This window comes from Sturnus vulgaris, chromosome 2, assembly GCF_052056855.1.
Source record: "Sturnus vulgaris isolate bStuVul1 chromosome 2, bStuVul1.hap1, whole genome shotgun sequence".
In the NCBI taxonomy this organism is placed as follows: Eukaryota; Metazoa; Chordata; class Aves; order Passeriformes; family Sturnidae; genus Sturnus; species Sturnus vulgaris.
In genome coordinates, this window is record NC_142244.1 from 17222652 (window position 1) to 17235744 (window position 13093).

The window sequence follows — 13093 nt, forward strand, 5'->3', positions numbered from 1 at the left end:
GCAGGAGAAGGGACATCCTGTTTGTGCTTTGAACCTTCCCCTCTGGATTGCATTTCATTTTTATTTGCATGTATCTTTAAAACAAGCAATTTTAATCCTTACACAAGAGCATAACTGCTTTCACATCTGATTCATATCTGTAGCTAGACTGGTTTACTTTTAGTTGTGTGCCCAGGAAGACACAAATGTGCATAATAGAAAACTAGCTTCATTGTTAACTGTGAAGAGAACCATGTCTCTACATAATCAGTCAGTCAATTAATCAATCAATCAATCAATCAATCACTTATTTTTTTTCCAGTGCACCCTTCATGCCAACATGCCTGAATGCTTTATGGTCATTAAATTAAATCAAAGAACACACCACAGAACGGACAAGGCCAGATCAATAAATCTTAAAACCTGATTCAAACTTACCAAGGACTCTGCACAAGTAACCATGACAGGAGGGATGACTCTAGTCAGGAGGGCATGTGTGTGGGCATAAAGCTGAAACAAGACTTAGATGATACTAATTAGAAGACAGGAACATTTAAAGGAACTGTAATTTTTATAGCATCAACCAACTGCCAACAGCATAATGTCTTAAGAGTATTTTGGGATTTATGAGTGATATAAAAAAATAATAATGGTGGCAAGAACTTCCTACAACTTTTTTACAGCTGTGTGCTTCAGGGGACCTCTTGCCTAATTTTAAAGATTTCCCTATGTGTGATCTCTCAATTTAATTATTGCAGGGCACCATATTAAAGAAAGATGCAGTAAACACTAGCTGGCAATAACCACAGTGTGACTGCTCTGTCTTCATGGATGATCCCAGCAATTTGATCTTTGGAATGACTCCATGCTGAACTCGGATCCAGTCAGAAGTCATCCATTAGTTTGGCAGAACATTTCTCCCTCCTTGCTTGATAGGAAAGCTTTATGAAACTGCAATACTTTTTATGAAATTGCCAAATAATGGGGAGCTTTGTACATTTTGCTCATAAAAATATCCCAGTAGCTGTCACAACCTATGGAGGTTCATTCCCAAAGCACATAAAATGACCACAGGCCTGACTACATTCAAAACTAAAAGCAAACCCCAGTTCTTCAACTTAAACTTCCCTCCCTCAATAATTTCGAGGAATGTGCTTCTCAGTCTGTGAATTGGATCAAAAGTATTGCCTAGAGGCAAAGGGTCAGAGGAGATTCCACTTATGAAAAACAGGAGGCCCTCAAAAGGGTGCAACCTCAGTTGCTGAACAGACACCACAAATAGGATGGATAAAAGCCCACATGAGACTGGTATGTGAGCAAGCTGAAGCTGACAGTTGCCCCTCAGGAATACAGTATAAAGCTTTCAGTTCTGCAGGAGATGTGATCTGAAAGTCTGCTTCCTGGAAGCAATAGCACCTGAACTGTTGCATGGTGCTGCAGTTGCATAATTTAATAGTTGTCATGTTTCATCCCAAGGTGAGTGTTCTTGGTGGTAGTGTACATAAAAAATTTGTATGTCATTAGGGATAAAAGGGTCTATGTCAGACAAGGTCAGATATTATCTTCATGACTGGCAGAAGAGGTCCATATTAAAACAAAGAAGGTGTTTGATTTCCTTTTGAATGTGGGCAGATGATTCAGACCCACGTGCCCTTCATATGCTCTGTCTCTCCCCTTCCTATCTCCTTTCTTTTGAAACAGATTTAAGTCCATCTACTTTTATATTTTCAAACAAAACCCATAAAAGGGCCATAAATATCATGACTCGCTAAAATGAAAGCTGTTTTCTTCTTCTCCCAGGAGACTCCTGCCTGAGAGAGAGACAGAAAGAGTTCACCTCTTTGAAAATTTTCTCCTCTGTCGAAGTAAAGCTGGTATCTAAAAGCAGCCTTCAAGGCTTTGTTCTTATCATCTTGACCTGGCTTTGTACTGGCTTCTCTCTGTATTGCTTGTGGAAGTGTGAAGGACGGGGCTAGGGGAAGGAGTTTTGGCTATCACTGGCAGAGCAAGGGTCATGCTTGGAAAGGGTTTTCATTGTGGTTTTAGAAAACATTATAAACTCAGCTCACTGGCAGAAAGAATGAAGAAACTCATTCCCCTCCTGGATCAGACCAGTGATCCACCCCTTGTGTCTCTGATGTTGGCCAGAACCAGATTCACCTCAGAAGGTATAAAGAAAGTTTAAGTGGGTAATTATGGAATAACCTGCCCTGAGTAAAATTTTCTCCCCTCCTGGCCCAAAGCCCTCCTTCATCTCTCCTCCTTGGTTAGAGTTCAACTCTATGCCCTGAAGCATGACGGCTTCTCTCCCTCCCAAACCGCTTTTCATCCTGGCCTGTCTCATGTAACTGCCTATGACAGTGATGGGATGTATAGGTCTTGTCCATTGAGAGTCTGTGACAGATCATAGCCTTATTGGAAAGAGAGGCAGAGAGGCTGAAGAGAAGGCGAGGGAGGAGAGCATAAACTCAGATGAAATATCCATCAGGAAGATGGAAAGAAGAGTGAGTGCCTGGGAAACTAATTGCTGCCTGCTGATCTGGGCTGTGGAGATAGCTTGCAAGTGAGCATTTTTGCTTTTCAGAAATTTCAGCCTGGAGCACACTAGGAAAGTCAACTCTTGGTTGAAACTACTGTTCATCAATATTTCCCTATATATATTTTTTTTTTATTTTATTTTTTTTAAGCTGTGGAAGTATGACAGGAGTCCTGAGAAAATGATTCCATTATAATCTAAGGGAGCTTTTTCTTACACCGAAGTTTACTACTCAATTCTGAAAATATATTGGCATAATTTGGGGCTCTGAGACACAGAAAATGGATGAAAACCAGGCTATTTTTCTACTGCCCAAAAATAATTTAGGAATCCAAAGTCAGATATTCCTGCCTAGGTCCTTATCCCTATCATACAGAGATGGCTGCTTATAATCCCGAGTTGAACAAAGCCCAGCTTCTGTGGATTTGTTTTGCAATCACACAGGGCATGAGAACATTCATGTGACACAATGCCAGATGCCCCAAGGTGAGGATTAGAATTGTCCAGCACGTGAAGGCTCTTGACTTTTTAGACATTGTCAACATTATTGCAGGTGATAGGACTATACCACAAAAAGCATTAACAAAGTTTCAGAAAGTAAATGTACTTTCTGGATGGACGCTTTCCAGTTGTATGCAGGTTGAATGACAGCTTTCACTTATTTGTCCAGGAGTTCAACAATTCCTAGGGAGACGGAAAGAAGAGCTGGGTTTTGGATCATACCCAAGTAATGATTAATTTCACTCCCACAGTATCCACTGTTTCCCATATTCGTTTCCCTCAGAAGTGTGCCAAAGGGATCTGGAGGTTTCCAAGGGATGGGTGTTGAAATCACACCCGATCTCCTGGATACAACACTGAGATGTTCAAAGCATCCTGCTGGTGTTGGCTGAGCATAGGAGATTGTTCATTAAGAAAAATGACTGCATCATTCATACTGGTAACAGCTGCAGCAAGCAGCTCAGTGGCAGTGTTCAAGGCTCTGTAATCTCCTGTTAGTTGCCACTTGCCATTACATTTTTTTACTGGCCATAAAGGAGAATTGTAGGGGAAATGAGACGTGACAATAATTCCCTGTTCTTCTAGCTCCTTTATCAATTCAGTAACAGGACAAATAGCACCAGAAGGTAATGTGTATTGTGGAATATTAACTGCCTTACTATGGAGTAAAGGAGCAGCTGTTTGCAACAGATAAACTCGGGGGCAGAAAGGGTGATGTCCCTATTTCCCATTTTCCCCACAACTGACCCTTCAATACATCCATGCCCAGTATATTAAGGGCTCCCAAAAGTAAGGTCAGGTGGATTGTCTGTGCCTTAGACAGGATCAGCTTTACCCTGACCAGACTGTGGTTGGTGGGTTTCCCATTATGGCCTGCAATAGAAACTTGACTGCTTGCAAAGCAGAGGCTGCCCTTTGTAAGTGTCCTTTCCTACCATGGATATCTGGATTCCTGTGTCAGTGAGGAATGTTGTAAGGTAGGGATGGATCATTAACTTGGGACCATCGTCTTGGGACTGGGATCCTCAGCAGTGGGAGTAGCACCCACCTTAGTTTCCTAAATATCCAGTTTAGGTTTAGTGCTGGTAGGTTTGGATATATTCCTGTGCTCACTGCACTTGCATGCTCTATCCCTTTGAACCATATGGTGTCACCCCATCTCCAAACACAAATCCCAGAGGGTTATGAGAAGTAAATGAGGAAAACTTGTCCATTGCCACAAAAGAAAATTTGGCATCTCAGAGACAGCTCCTTCTCTAAACACATTTTCCATCATCTTTTACACTCAGTAGTAACTGACCACGCTTCTGAATTTCCCCTTTTGTCTTTCACATGGAGACAGGCTGGCTCTTTTACATTTTCTCTAGCTGAGGATCTTCCTTGTTTTTACCCTCTGCGATGTATAGTGGTAAATCTGCCAGCCTACACTGAAGGAGCTCTTGGAGAGTAATACCATTTAAACTTGTCTTAATGGCTAAACGCTGAAGATTCCCACACCCCTTCAGCTTCCATTAGACACACATCGGAAGTGTGCAGGCTCCCAAATCACCTCCCAAGGACGCAGTTCTGCCGAGAGGGGTTGTCAAGCTCTGGGGGCAAGGGGTGCTGGTCCTTCTAATTCAGCTAAAATCACTGTTTTCTCCATGGCTGCATAAAGGCCCTTTAGTTCTTCCCGGCCACCTATCCTGCCTACCTGGCTCTGCTTAAATCCAATACTGCTGATCCCAGCACACATCAGGCCTTAGCATGAGCCAGGTTGGCCAAACCAGGAGCCTGAGTCACAGAAAGGACAGGATCTTAAGCAAACAAACAAAAGCAAACAAAAGGGGTAGTTGTTATTTATCAGGAAATGTAGTGATAGGAAATGGGGTAACCATTTTAACTGAAAAATATTTATATTAAACAGTGGGGTAGATTTATATTAAATATTGGGAAGAAATTCCTTACTATGAGGGTGGCGAGGCCCTGGCACAGGTTGCCCGGGGAAGCTGTGGATGCCCCATCCCTGAAGTGCTCAAGGCCAAGTTGGATGGGGCTCTGAGCAACCTGGGCTAGTGGAAGGTGTCCCTGCTCATGGCAGGGGACTTGGAACTGTGCCACACAGTGCCACTGCCTGGTATGTATAGGGTGATAAGAATATTATTTCACTGAACTGACCTTATACATGTGTCCACAGCTTGGTCTGATGATGCTTACACACTGTAAAATAATCTCTTATTTCTGTGGCAAATCCTTCTTCTGTCAACAATTAAGTACCTTTTATAATTCCATTTTGTGGCTACGTTTGCAACAACATAGCTATTACAAGTGTATAGAAAATGTAAATAACTTGCCTAATATTTTTCCTAGCCACCTTTCTCCTTGTCTCTCCTTTAGTTTTGAATGCCTTGGAGAAGAGATCATTCTTGCTTAGTGCCTGAAAATGCCTTAGCTTCTAGGGGGAGCTACAGTAAATAAAAAAATTATGCTAGATTCTATTTTCACTAAAAGAAAAAAAAAAGACGTTATAACCCTGATTTGGTGTGATTATACTGTAAATAGGCCATAAACAGTCAAAGGGAAAATAACCCACAATATTCACACCTTTGAGAGACTGTGAGGTGGTAATCGCTATTCTTCCCTGCTGTTCAAAATATTTTCCAAGTGTCCTCGAAACTGCATTGGCAGCAGAATGTGGCCCAATTCAAGGGCTTTAATGCTACTGCTAAGTAGAAATGATTTTTGTCCTCGAAATTTTCAGTGAAATAGTCTGTATTTTGCAAAAAAAAAAGAGCATAGCTATTCATTGCAAAACCACTAAGAAAAAAAGGCAGAGACCATCAGAAATCTTTCTGAGAAGACAATTCCATGTTTTTTTTAAAAAATCTGTCCAATTAAGGAAAGAGTACAAATGTTGAATTTCAAAAATAGGCATGTTCCATCTGAAGGTGCCAGAGAATTTCAGTGTTGCATGCTGAAGTTAATAGGGAGCATAACGTGGTGCATATCCACTTTATACACTTTTCCCCAAGAACTGTTGCACTTTCCATGCCACACACAGAACTGGCATTTCAAACTGGTGGTATAGCTTACCTTTAAGACCATAACCCTTCTTTACAAGCAGCATGGCTACCTTTGCCTGTCACAACACTATAGAAGAGCTCTGCCAGAGAATCATTCCAAAACCTTGCAGGGAGATGCTCTGCTTTTCCTGCTCTTTGTGGTGAGAATCTTTTTCATCTTATATCCATGCCCATACTCAACACATTAAAATATATTGCCTTTATGACCTATTATTTCTCAGCATCCTTTTGGACTGATAGATAGCTAAGGATATAGATATTTACTGTCACTATATTAATATCCAGAGGTCTTAACTAGGACCAGGACCCCACTGAAACATGTACAGCATGCAGCACAATTCTAGATATTCTCGCCCTAAAAGACTTGCAGGTTAAATGAATGAAACAGACACAGGCTGGGAGAAAGAGATTGCATCTGTCAGTGTGTTTGAGACTCAGAAACTGAGCCCAGTGTTGTACATGGATACTGCAGCAGCAGAAGCCTGCAGGAAATTTCAAAAGATAGATCTAAATTAATCTTGCTAACAAACATTCTCCATGAGCAATCATTCACCTCTCTGTGGCACAATTAAACACTCGCTGGCCTCCAGAGAGCACAAGCACAACTTTCTAAACTGGTGATTAAGGCCTTTGCCTGTGAGGGGCAGACATATGTTTCAGGCCTTTTTCCAGACAGTGTGTGATGTGAAAGAGTGTAGCATTCATCAGTGCAGGCTTTTCCCCTCCCAAGTCATGGCTCCTGGCTGCTACCTTGCAAAGCAGCAGTGCTGTGCCTTTTTGGCCCAAAGAATACTTAAATAACCATTTCAAAAGGAAATGGCTGATTTGGGACTCTTTAACAGAATAATCAACAGCACAGGGAAAGAGCCTGACACTTCCTTGGACCCAGATTCAGGTTCTCTGAGTGAGTTAAAATGCTGTCTTGTGAGATGGTGTTAACACTGAGCTACTGAGTTGAAAAAGGCCCCTCTCTGCCTTTTGTCACCTGCTGCTTATGGGCTGTCTTGTCTGTGGATAAGGCTGGCATTAAAACCGAAGGTAACTTCAGGTCTGTGAGCATAGGCCGGGAAGAAATTCCTCATTGCAGTTTCATATTTATCCATCATAACCCAGTGTAATTGCAGACTGTCCCTAAAATATGCTGCACTGAATTTTACAGTGCTTCAATCATCTTTTGGATCTGGGTCACACTGATGGTACAGGTGGTTTCAAATATAACTACAGGCCATCACATGGGTGGGACATAAATTCCTGGCAAAACCAGCAGCTTTACCTATGTTTTTTTCTTTGAGAAGTGATTCGGAAACAATCAGATTGGTTCTGGCTCTGTGTGGCAGATTGCACTTGAGCATGCAGCAGCCTCCTAGCCAGCAGAAAGCTGGGCTAAATCACCCACTGGAAGTACAAGCCTGCTTTAGCATTTAACACTTCCTTAGCATTTAACAGTGAAACTCAGCAAAACGACAGCTTTTATTTTTGCTTTGTCCTAGGCTCAAAGACTCCCAAGGCTCAAAAGATTGCAAATGCCTCTGGAGTATCAAAGCTTCAAATCCAATGTAGCCTGGCTATTATTCCCTTCAGCCGTGAGCATGGGCAGTAACACAGATGGGATGAATGCTCCCCATCTAGATAATTTAAAACCTGTGTTTAGCATTAATTCTGTCAGTTTGGAAAGCAGGCAGCTGACAACACAGGGCCATGCAATGCCCTGTGCTCCTGCTGGACTTGCTCATGTTAAGAGACCATCGTGTGTGCTTGCTGGATGGGAGGGGTTTAGGTGAGATTAGCAAACGGGCAGAAGAACCTGCTCTGAGGGAAAGGTCTTGCCAAGATTTATGCATGCAGTGACAGGATCAGAAAGATATTGCATGTGGCACATTACAATGGACACACTAAAAGTCTTCCTATTCCCTTATTCTACTATATGGACTGAGTTACATACTGTGAAAATCATGTTCCTTGCATGAAGGAACAGAATAAAATACTATTTGGCTTAAACCTATTCCTGCTTGTAAATTAAATCTGTTCTCCTTCAAATTTCTTTTGTTCTGCTGTTTTTATCTTTGTGGAAATTTTCTTTGGTGCCTCCTCTGTTGTTCTCAGCCTGGCCCTTACAGGTGAAAATCATGAACCCATCTGAAGTTACAAGCTCTAGGAACATGTCCTTGGCTGGAGGCAGCATGGACTTACAGAGCCCCAACCAGAGTACACTGGGTTTTCCTTCTCTACTCCATGCAATTATCTGGGGGAAAGTTCTCTAGGCCAGTAAAACTATATTCATAATATCCACTATTTAAACCTTTCATTTGGATTCCTTCCTTGCAGGGAGAACTGACATACTGTCAAAGACGACAGCACTACACCAGAAGACCTGGCTTTTCCTTTCCTCCCATCTGCAGAGCTTGGCTGCTCCCATTATATGAACCCTTCCTCACTCCTTCCCCTAATAAAATCTCCATGCTTCACATGCTCCCTCAGCCTCCCTTTGATTCGTGCTCCCAGAGTCTTCCTCGCTGCTGACGTCGGGAGCATGCACAGCTCTGTAATTTCCCGACAGCCTTTTTCAAACACTGCCTTTTAATCAGGTGCTGTGTTTTACCAGCACTTCCTTCTCCCACTGAACGCCTTTGAAGCGAGGCTGCCAACACTGGTGGGGTTCCTTCTCCACTGCCCTTTTTTGTTGTTTCCATATAGAATTCTAGGATAGAATTTTGTAGCTTTTTAGATGCTCTGATTTTTTTTAAAATTTTTTTTTCTGTATTGTGATCCTAATTTCCTTCAGGATTTCTTCTTCCTCTCCTGGGAAATTTGTCTCTATTTCTGGCATCTGTCCTTCCTAACCCTTCCCACGTTTCTTCCCTTCTAAAGACAGGGGAAAAGAATCCATTTAATATTTTTCTGTAGTAACGTCTATCTCATCTGTCAATAAATTACCCTTTGCCATCTCTGGGAGACCCCTTTGTCTCCCTTCACTGACCTTATTCTGTACCTTGCCTGTTTTTTTTTAAGGGAGGATGCAATATCCCTGGGCTGTCATTCCATGAAGAACAGCTGTCATTCCTCCCATAGTGTATGCGTATGTGTTTGAGGAGGGAGGGGAAAGGGAGGGGGGAATTAGGGGAGGATGGGGTTCTGCTGTTGGGAAATATGATGATCCTATTCAGAGTGGCAAATGTTTTTTCATTCATGATATTCCACTGCAATTCTGTCTTTTTTTTCAGTGGTTTTAGACATTCTTTTTTTTTTTTATATTTATCTAACACTCATTTATCTGACATATAACTACCAGAATATTTATTAAACATTTTTAACTCATTATGTATGCATTTTATAAATATCTAATTTCTGCACAGTCTCTGCAACTGTGAATGCTATCTCGCCGTCAGAGCTGCAGTCTAATACTACAGAGGTGGATTCAGAAAGCATTATCTGTGGCTAAAAAACATGACTTTTCCATATATTTTCAGTGTTACAAACTGAAATGCTCGCTGAGAGGGTTAAAGAGCATGATGTAGTCCTGCATGTAACTAGCTAGCTGTGCAGACCCGCAGAAGGAAGAGACACATCCATGAATCCAGCAATTCCTGCCCTGTCCTTATTCTTCCTTGTGAATTTTGAAGCACTGCAGACTCCCAGATAACTCATCATGGAGCATTCCCTGTGTTTTTCGTGGTCCAAGGGCTTTGTGCAGCCCAGGTATAAGTTCCTTCCTTCCTGTTGCTGTTCCCACACATAATCTAACCATAAATTAGTACAGTTTGAAAAAGCGAATATTAGTTTCAATCAAATTCTACCAATGCATTTTAAGAAACAAAGGAAGTAAGTCCACCAAAGATGCTCTCACCTCTGTGCCTTCTGGCAATTACACTTCTTAATGCATTTATTTTTTCAATATGGGCGTGAAATAAGGAAATGCAGTTATAATCTATGGTGTGCATAGAAACACACCAAAGCGACCTCAAGGCACAAGACACAGCACGTGCTGGGGCCCTTATTCTCTGAAAGAAAAGAGAAAATCCTGGTGAAACACACTGAGTCTTGCTTGATCCAGCCTTGGGGTTTCCTTTGTTTGGAAACCAGCAACAAGCACCATGTTTGTGTCACAGTCCAGGTCCAGACATGGCCTCTGGACCTGTGAGCTCAGAGGTGTTCCAAAGGCCCAGATTAGCAACACTAGAGAGAGACTGAAGAACTTAAGACAAAGTCAAAAAGAATGTCAGGATGCAACATACATACCAAGCTCCTCACTTCCTTGTCCTGTACTAGCAGGACATCAGCAGAACATCTTTTCTCTTAAAAGGACTATAGTACTTGTTTTACAACTCCTTTGTGATTGATGTCCACTCTGGCCCTTTCTCTTTCATCTGATGGCTCTGGCAGTCCCTGCTTGATTTAGCCATCCCAGCTGAAAAGGTAACCCATCTCCACAGCTAGAAGTAATAAATTCTTTAGCCACCACAGCAAAATACATTGATATGATCTTGAATTAAATCACTCATGTCTGCAGTTCTCAGTCCAGGATATCACAGTAAATTGGTATCAGCTGAAATCAGATTTACATTAGTAAATGTATCAGGCTAAGAGCTGAACAGTTTGCACTGGCCACACCACTCATTCAGCGACCCGTTCTTTGGGATAACTACCTCCTGTACCTTAGTAATGGAGCCAGCTGAACAGCGTTATTTTACACTTCTCCAGGAGAATCACCGGGGTTTGGGAACCAGTGCCTTTACTGCCCTAGAAAAAATCTGTGCCTTCAGGGACTAAGCCTCTGTCTGCATATGGAAATCAGGTTTTCAAATGCATTCAAATGTTGATAATACCAACATTGCTCCAGCACCAGGAAGAAGGTGTGGAATCTACTGAAGAATGGCTCTTAGCTACTGCCATCTTCAGGACTATCCCATGTTAATTATTCAGATCTTTTGTAAAAAGACACCTGTGGCAATTGGCAGAGTATCTGCACAAACATTAGCAGCCTTGAGGCTGAGAAACTGTTAAATAGCCTTAGTAACAGAATATTAAAACCTTGATGATGAGGAGCGTGGGTGGAATAATTGTCTGCTCAGAAAGAGGCACCTTTTTCTCATTCAATTCCTGTTGTTGAATCCTTATCTCCTGGATAAATAAAAACAAACTCCCCAGTTATTGTTCTCGTTCACCTTTTGACTCTTGATTAGATTTACTGCAGATACATCCCTTTGGCAACGAAAATGGAATCAACACATTTCTGATGCACTCCAGTGGAATTCTCAGCCTCTGCTCCACCCTCAGACCACCAAGGTCCTCGTTTTCTGAATGGTGACTAATTACCTGTCCTTTTACCACATGGATGAGATACAACTTTCAGAGAGATCACTTGCCCTGATTAACAGACTGTTCTGTTTCACTTTGAATCTTTATCTTATTTTTAATCCTCGGCACTTGGAGCCAAACCTGATACCTTTCTGAAGAGAGAAACTCACGGTGATACAAGCTGCCTTGCTCAGGCTGCTTCTCCTTTCTATATTTTTCAGTGTTTTCCCAGATGAGGCCCCAGGATTATTGCAAACGAGTCCCAGGAAGAAATGCTGCGCAATTAGGCGAAAAGAAACTCGAAGGAAAAAAGGAGTAGAGCCAGCAAATTGCTTGAGATAACAATCTCCCCCCACCCGTGTGTCTCTGTAACTAAGAGGATTAGCTGAACTTTCTGTGTCACACCAAAACTGACAATAAGCAACAGTGACTTCCCCCCGCTGGCACTTGTACCTTCACATGTTTCATTTTCTTGCCCACACTACTGCCTTGCCCCTTGCTGATTGTATGACAAACTTGGGGATGAACATGATGGCTCTTTCCTTTCCTTTAAGATTTATGACTCAAAGCCAAATAAAACCCAACTCAAGTTATTACATGCTCTGTTTCCTCCTAACAACAACTCACTTTTAACAGTGTAAGCTAAGCAAGGAAACATGGAAATATGGTCTCCTTGATCTCACCTGATCTATCTGCTGCTAGAGATGCAAACAGCAGCCTCGGGTCTGCCAACACAGGAGCAGGCATAAAGACGTCCCTTGGGAGCAGGACCAAACGTCTGGAATATATAAAGAGGAAGTCCCATCAAAATTCTAAGTAACTGAGGTTCTGTGTAGATACAGCACTGCCAGCAAGGAGCTGGATGTTTATTTCAAGTAAAGATTTATCATTCTGTGGTAGGAGGACTACCTAGGGTAGTCTTGCAGTGAAAGGAAATGAACTTTGTCAAAGGACTCTGTTGCCAGTTATGGAATCAGCCCTATGTTCCTCTGACAATGGTGTACACATGATGAAAAGAATACAGCTTGTGGCTGAAGATGATCAAACATCAAATATTTCCAGTTTCTAAAGTAAACGAATTCCTTTTGCTGATCTGTGTAGAACACTCGAAACCTGGTGAACAACTCCTTTCCCTGAGCTTGCCAGAGAATTTGTACAGAGACACAAAGTTCTATGAGACAAGGCAAAGGAGGAGCATTCTCCCACCTGCCCATGCTCCCTCCCTTCTCTTCCCCGAGTTTCCACAGAAGACCACAGCAGAAGGTGGTGGAAACCCAAAAGATTAATGTCTCTGATACCTGAAGGGCTGCACGCAGGCACAGGGACTAAGTAAGCACCTGTGCCACAGTGAAAAAGGAACTTGAAAGCAAGAAGGAGGCAGGAGAAGTAGAAATGATTTCACACTGATGTCAAGCAGATACCAACACACAAAAAGGGAATGTTGTGATAAAACAAGTTGGGATGTGGGACTCAGGTGAGCACCACCAGCATAAGGATTGAGGGGAAATGCTGACACATCAAAATCTGCAGGAAGTGTTAGGGTTGGGTCATAAAATGCATGGGACTTGCCAGTTCTTGTAAAACATATACTGAACTAGGCATCTGTGTTGTGTGCCCTCTCATTGCTACACAACTGCCTGGACCTAAATTAAATCACTATGGCACTTCTGCCATGTTAAACGGTGCGAGCAGGTACTCTCAGGCCACATAAATTCAGTGA